Source organism: Cryptomeria japonica, chromosome 10, assembly GCF_030272615.1.
Source record: "Cryptomeria japonica chromosome 10, Sugi_1.0, whole genome shotgun sequence".
Taxonomy (NCBI): domain Eukaryota; kingdom Viridiplantae; phylum Streptophyta; class Pinopsida; order Cupressales; family Cupressaceae; genus Cryptomeria; species Cryptomeria japonica.
In genome coordinates this window covers 818,256,386-818,265,121 of record NC_081414.1, presented here as the reverse complement: position 1 = coordinate 818,265,121, position 8,736 = coordinate 818,256,386, and the positions used below count along the sequence as shown (strand labels likewise).

Here is an 8,736-nt window from a genome sequence, read left to right as displayed (position 1 = left end):
TATATGTAATTTAAGATTATATCACTTTCAAGTTTTATTAACTTAAAAGATGATCTCAATACTTCAAAAGCTAGATAAAACAAAAAGAGAAAAGAAAGATAAATTGTATTGATATATGTCATTAATTAATTATGGGACCAAGTCTATGACACAATTTGGCAATTAAAATATTCTTTCAACTTTTAGTAAGTTATAGCAACATTATCATAGACAATTGATTTGTCTGATTTTTTACTTGGTTTTCCTTTCACATCTTGAATGCACAAGTAAAAGATTCAATGGAAGCAGGTCAAAGTTGGTAAGCAAGATAAATTGTATTTACATTTGTCATTAATTAATTATGGGACTCATTTTATGGCACAATTGGACAATTAATATATTGCTTTCAACTTTTGATAAGTTATAGCAAAAGTATCATATACAATTGATTTGTCATATTTTTTATATGGTTTTTATTTCAAATCTTGAATGCATAAATAAAAGATTCAATAGAAATAGATAAGAATTGATAACATATTTCATAATCAATAAGTAAAAATTTCCAATTAAATTTGGCTGATTAATATTGATGTTAGTGTGTGGTCCTTATACAACGACTAATTCCAATACAATGGAAGATAAATAGCGTTACCATCAGAATTGTCTTAGTTGAATTGGAAAGAAGAGCATTTCATATCTCTGACGAATTCTCACCACACAATTCATAATATATGCTTTTTATCATTATATGGCAGTAAAAACACATTTAGCATAATTACATTTTTAGAAAAATAAATAGCTAAAAATTCAAACACATTCATTGAACATTAAATACCATGCAAAGCATTCAAATTCCACTCTTCGCATTGGCAATATAAATATCAGTGTGCTTGTAAAGTTGAGCACAAACATTAAACATATTCTAACTACATAATAGCAAGTAGGAGGGATAAATCATTTATTATATATAAATTAATTCTTATAAACTTTTATTTCTATTTTTATAAATAATATTAAAATAAGAAATAATCTGAAATTTTAGTAAAAAATAATTAATGAAAATTAAAAATTAATTTGAAATCCATGTAATTTAAGACTAGATCACTTTCGAGTTTTATTAACTTGAAAGATGATCTCAATACTTCAAAAGCGAGATAAAACAAAAAGAGAAAAGAAAGATAAATTGTATAGACATTTGTCATTAATTAATTATGGAACCAAGTCTATGACACAATTTGACAATTAAAATATTGCTTTCAACTTTTGGTAAGTTATAGAAAAATTATCATAGACAATTGATTTGTCAAATTTTTTATTTGGTTTTCCTTTCACATCTTGAATGCATAAGTGAAATATTGAATTGAAGAAGGTCATAGTTGATAAGAAAGATAAATTGTATTGACATTTGTCATTAATTAATTATGGGATCCATTTTATGGCACAATTAGACAATTAAAAATATCGCTTTCAACTTTTGATAAGTTATAGCAAAAGTATCATAAACAATTGATTTGTCATATTTTTTACTTGGTTTTCCTTTCAAATCTTGAATGCATAAATAGAAGATTCAATAGAAGTAGATCAAAATTGATAACATATTTCATAATTAAAAAGTAACAATTCCCAAAAAAAATTGACTGATTAATATTGTTGTGAGTATGTGGTCAAGATACAACAACTAATTCCAATACAATGGAAGATAAATATCTATTAATTTTATGTATCAATCAAATACCATTACCATCAGAATTGACTTAGTTGAATTGGAGAGAAGAGCATTTCATATCTTTGACGGATTCTTACCACACAATTCACAATATATGCTTTTTGTCATTATATGGCTGTAAAAACACACTTAGCATAATTACATTTCTAGAAAAATAAATGGCTAAAAATTCAAACACGTTCATTGAACACTAAATACCATGCAAAGCATTCAAATTCCACTCTTCACATTGACAATATAAATATATGTGTGCTTGTAAAGTTGAGCACAAGCATTAAACATATTCTAACTACATAATAGCAAGTAGGAATGATAAATCATTTATTATATATAAATTATTACTTCATAAATTAATTTTTATAAATTTTTATTACTGTTTTTATAAATAATATTAAAATAAGAAATAATCTGAAATTTTATTAAAAATTAATTAATGAAAATTAAAAATTTATTTAAAATGTATGTAATTTAAGATTAGATCACTTTCGACTTTTATTAACTTAAAAGATGATCTCAATATTTCAAAAGTCAGATAAAACAAAAAGAGAAAAGAAAGATAAATTGTATTGACATTTGTCATTAATTAGTTATGGGACCAAGTCTATGGCACAATTTGACAATTAAAATATTGCTTTCAACTTTTGGTAAGTTATAGCAAAATTGTCATGGGCAATTGATTTGTCAAATTTTTTACTTGGTTTAGTTGGTTTCCCTTTCAAATCTTTAATGCGTAAATACAAAATTCAATAAAAGTAGGTCAGAATTGATAACATATTTCATAATAAAAAAGTAACAATTCCCAATAAAAATTGACTGATTAATATTGTTGTGAGTGTGTGGTCCAAATACAACGACTAATTCCAATATAATGGAAGATAAATATATATTAATTTTACAAATCAATCAAATAGCGTTACCATTAGAATTGGCTTAGTTGAATTGGAGAGAAGAGCATTTCATATCTGCGGTGGATTCTCACCACACAATTCACAATATATGCTTTTTGTCATTATATAGTGGTAAAAACACACTTAGCATAATTACATTTCTAAAAAAATAAATGGCTAAAAAATTCAAATATGTTCATTGAACACTAAATACCATGCAAAGCATATAAATATTAGTGTCCTTGTAAAGTTGAACACAAGCATTCAACTCATAAATTTTTGTTCGTCTCAATTTTTTTGGACACAACATTTCTTCTGCGATGTCGACTTTCAAGGGAGATAACATTTCTTCTGTTTCTTCCGTGGAAACACCTCAAAAATCTTTAAATCTGTGGAATGATGAGTTTGTCCAATCTATGGAAACACCATATGGGGTAAATAACTTTTTTTCTATTCTCAACAAAGTTTTCCTTTGTAGATTCTTCTAATATTTTTTCTTCCTTGCTGATTGTGCATTTTTCAGGGATCTGAATACCGAGAACGTGTGGAAACACTGGTTAAGGAAGTGAAAATGTTGTTAAAAGAAATGCAGACTAGATTAGATGGTGATCTGATCGAACGACTTGAGATGGTTGATGCATTGCAATGCCTCAGAATAGATCGATATTTTCAGGCTGAAATAAAAGAAGCTCTTGATTATGTTTACGGGTTTGTTAAATTTTTCTTTTACCATTTGGGTTGCTAACAAAATATATAAATTGTGATGGAAATCCTAACATATTACCCGATTGTCAGTGTTAGAGTTTCTATATAGGCGATAAATATCTTTTGAGGTTACACAACTCGCTTGTGATAGAAATAGTTTTTTAGTGGATTTTACATGATTGAATACATTAACAAAAAGGTTTAGTTAATAATGGATGCAGATGTTGGGATGGAAGTGTGGGCATAGGATTAGGATCCAAAAGTGTTACGAAGAATTTGAATGCTACAACGTTAGGACTCAAACTTCTTAGGCTCCATCATTATGGTGTATCTGCAGGTACCCAAATAGTGTAATATAATTTAAATATGTTTTTTAATCCTTATGCTATATATGCAAGCTACAACTATCCGAGATCATATATTAATTTTTTTTTGATATATTTATACTAATTGCAAGAGCTCACCGTACTTTTAAAGTGTTTTTTATTTCATTATCAACCTTAATTATTTTTTTATTATTTTCTGGTACTTAAATAGAGACGGTTAATGGTTTGTTTATGTGTTATACTATGGGAAGATGTGTTGGAGAACTTCAAAGATAAAAGTGGGCAGTTCTTTTTCTCGGAAGGAAACAATGATAATAATCAAAATATTATTGTAGAGGAATATGGGATGCGAAGTATTCTCAATCTCTTTAGAGCTTCAAGTGTGGCATTTCCAAGAGAAAAAGTTATGGAAGAAGCTAAAATGTTTAGCTCAGCATATCTTAAGCAAATATTACAAAAAATTGAAAATACATATAAGAAAAGTTTTCTGAAAGAGGTAATTTTTAAATTTTTTTAAAATCAAATTATTATATTAAGAACGTTCTTAAAATAGAGGTTAATAGATATTTATTAAATTTTATCATTTCAATTCCATAGGTGGAATATGCACTCTTGTAGGAATGGACTCGTACCTTTTCTAGATGGGAGGTACAAAATTTCATTGAAATATATGAAGAGGACAATTTCAAGTAAAAGTTACAAATATTATTATCAAATATTTTTCAACTTTTCAATTAATAATAGATTTTAAACTTCTTTGAGCTAATTAAGGGATTTTTTCTCAGGTTAAAGGATAACAAGATTGTGGAATTGGCAAAATTAGATTTCAATATATTACAGTTTGTGTACAAGATGGAGATGAAAAAAGTCTCTAGGTAATTATCACTGTCAAACAAATTAAATAATTTTTTTTTGAAAATGATAGATTTAAATAATATGAAAGCAACAAAAACAATTAATAATGAAAATATTATAAATTTTTATGTAATAGTTTAATGTTTGATCTAATCATAAATTAAATAGTTGATTACTTTGTTGATATATTTGAATGAATTCAACCAAGGTTTATCATGCACTGAGAACTACCAATTTAAAACATTTGTATTCTTGATAAGACCATGGATATAGTTAAAAGAAAAATTCAATTATTCTGAACCTATCAATTTTAAATTTAATTATTAAAAAGAACGTAATAATTTAATTTATTTTTATGACAGTTGGTGGGTAGAATGCGGGATCATTAAATTGATTTCAATTAGACAACATCCCATAGAATATTATTTGTTAGGAGTTAGTGCTGCAGATGAAGAGGAATTTTATAGTAGTAGAATGGCTTTTACCAAATCAACAACACTTCTTTCTTTAGTGGACGATCTTCTTGATGATTACTTAACATTTGAGCAAGCTGAACTTATTGTTAGGGCTATTACTCAAGGTTGGGATATTTCTATTGTACAAGATATTCCAACTGATTTCAAGAGAATTCTAGAATTTATTTTTCAAACAGTACATGAATTGGCAAATGAGGCAATTGGAAAGCAAGGACGTGACATGATGCCATTTATTACAAAAGCAGTAAGTATACTTTTCTAAAATATGAATTTATTATTTGCTTCTTTTTTTTGAATTCAAATATTACATGATATAGTAATAATTAAAAAATACCTTAGATTCAACATTAATAAGAAAAAACAAACTCTTGTGCTATTTTAGTTTAGAATTGTTTTGTTTTATAAATATGTTTTAATTTTAATTTAAAACTGTTTCATTTCATCTTAAAATTTAGTTTTAGTAATGTATTTTTTCTAGTTTTGTATGTAACTTTTAATTATATTTTTAAAAAAATCTACATTCATTATTTTATTTAAAATATAAAATTAGAAGTTATTTTTTTACTTAAAAAATATAGTACATATTATATACTTATATCTAACTTTTAAATGTTTCATTTATAGACATTAATATATTTTACGATTTTGAAGTCTTTATATTTAAAAATAAATATTTCTTTTAAATTATTTTTATTTCAAAGTTAGGTCATGAATTACTTCATCCTACCACCAATCTAGATCACATCTCTTGACTTAATTTGAAAGTGTTTTTTTTTTTATGGAGCTCCAGACCTGCAAGCATGATAGCCCAGCAAGGGCATGAAGCCCGTGAGCTACTAGCCCAATGAGGGCCTTCACAAAGTATTTTTTGCCACCTGATATGGGGGCATGAATCAATAGGCTGAACCTCTTCGGCTAAGAGCCAAGGACTGAGGGGTATCCATTCCGCCATATTCGTTCGGGGCACGATCCCGACCTCATCCTTTATAATGTCGGAGTCTTGCACTTAGCAAGACTTGATCCCTGATGGGCTCATTTGGAGCCATTCAACTTTATTATAGCTACTTAGAAAAATATAAATGTATCATGAATAAATAATCTTCCAGATTCTCTAGTTGAAGTGCCTTTTTTAGAAAGGCCTGATACAAAATATTTACTATTTAAATAATTACAATCACAATTAGGATTTTGTAACACCATACAACACCTACCCTTAAACAGATGAGGTATTTGAGATAATTTATGAAAATAATGCTCACGTTTGCATGAATATGAACTATTCTATATATCAACATTGGATTATAGAAACTAATATTAATAGTAGGATAAATATGGTATTTTATTTATTTAAGAGTTATTTTACTTTAATATAAGATTATTTTTATTTAATTTATTGTGAACATAAATTATTTAATTCATTTAAAAATTAATTTAATCATTTGATAGTATTTATTTTATTTGAATATCATTTCTTTATAATACTTAAAAATTTCAATTTCTTTTAGAAAAGTAAGTGAAATGAAAGTACACTAAGCATGTAAAAGATATAAGAGATATTATTTTTGTATTATTTTTTTGGACAAATTTATTGTGACTACTTTTTAAGATCAAATTAAATTTATAAATTATGAAATAAAATTAGGAGATTGAATTAGTAATTCAGATTTATTATGATTTAGTGGGCAGATTATGCTGAAGCTAGTTTACAACAAGCACAATGGAACATAAGTAAACATGTTCCAACCTATAATGAGTACATGAAGATTGCATCAACAACAAAAACAATTGGACCATTATTGTTGCACCCTCTTCTCTTGGCAACTCAACATTTAGAAGACAACACTATTCAAAAGACATTTAATAATCAATGCAGATTCTATGAGCTCATATGGCTATGTTCACGTTTAATTGATGATGTTCGTGATTACCAGGTTTTACTCTTTCTCTTGTAAATTGGTGATTAGATCCAAAACCACATGATATTATACTTATAATATTAGCATATTAACATATTTGTTATGGTAATGAAGGATGATAAACTCCATGGACAAATAGCCTCAGCAATTTCCTGTTATATGATAGATCATCCTGAATGTTTAGAAGACGAGGCAATAAACCACATCAACTATATGGTTGACCAATTACTTAAAGAATTAAAATGGGAATTTCTAAATCAAGATAGTTCTTTGCTTGATTGGGAAAAGATAAGCTTCAACTTCAACAAAGGATTGCAATGTTTCTATGTATTTGGAGATGGCTTTTCATATCATGACAAAGGAATCAAGAACCAGATAAAGAAAGTTCTAGTTGATCCAATAAAATTCTAAAAAGGTAGAGCTTCTATCATCCAAAAGATAAAATCCTATTATATAATAGTTATTTGATATATATTCTTATGAAAATTATATAATATATTAATGGAGGATGTCCCTCTTTTCCATTGTAGCAATATTTTCATTATTACTAGATAGGTCTATATATTGATTTGTTATTGTTACTACACCATCTATATATTGATTTTTAAATTGAGAAAGTATATATAAATATTATTAGAAGAAATATCCCACTAACAAGTTTTCTTATTTTTCAGGTTAGAGTGTTACATAAGTAGTCCCAAAGCCTTATTCAAAATATGATGTAATCTATTTGGCTCTTGCTTTACTATTTCTATGACTAGTTTTGTTCCAATTTTAGTTTTTTATGGTTTGTGTTTCAAATTTGTAATGGGTTGTAATGCCCCGCCAGGAAACCCCGAAGGGATTAAGCCATAACACAAGAATAGAGTGCAATTTTTTTTTTTTTTTTTAAAGTTACAACACATAAGATGCAACAAGATATCAAAGATTCAGATTACATAGCGGAAGACTTCAACTAACACCTAAAGAGTTTCCCAATGAGATTACTTAAATTTCACAATTCACTTAACTCACACGATTAATCCAATAAGCTAATTATCTTAACGACGAGATAATTCATAATCAGGATAATTTCTTTCAAAGGACGGAAATATAAATCACAACAAAGATTCATCCATTAAGATCCATTCATCAACCTCATTCAAGCTTTTCAAATTAAAATTACAAACCATACATCTACATTTTCTAATACACTAGGATTTCATCATAACATAAGAGATCTTTCCAAGCATATTAAATTCCTTAACAACAACTGAGTATAATTCATTACTCTAAGTTACATTCATTCATATTCCAACTTATTGCATTTCAAAAGATGATTACGCACATGCATTTACGATAAATCGCATCTCAACCAATTATGCATTCGATCAACATGGCATTCAAGAAAGAACTGAATATAAGCATTTAAAGTTAATTCCATTTATCCACTTAACCATTCTAACATAAGCTAACCATACATGATAAAGCTGAATAAAGGAAACATAAGAGAATGCATCACATAACACCATAATGATCTCGGAGTTCACCCCTAAAGGGCTACATCTCCGGGTCTGCTCAACTGCAAGACCCCCTCTGATAAATACTAAAGTTAAGAATACAAGAGATTACACCATTATAATCCAACCATCAAGGCAAAATACAAACAATATACAAGCGACCACATTGGTCCATTAATACATAAACGATCCTTGAAAAGAACAGGATCTAGCTGAACATAATCAAGCTGAAACAAAGGTCCAGAAGAGCATCCACAAAACTGAGCCATCACCACCCAAGGTCTAACATGAAACCGACACTCACAAGGGCAGAGACAAAGGGATGACTCACAAAGGTACTCCTAACAGGACAAAACGACAACACACC

General features: G+C 27.7%; 1 pseudogene; it reads left to right on the top strand.

Moving 5' to 3' along the window:
- Positions 1-2,912: 2,912 nt before the first annotated feature.
- Positions 2,913-7,281, top strand: LOC131859309 (longifolene synthase-like; annotated as a pseudogene).
- Positions 7,282-8,736: the final 1,455 nt, after the last annotated feature.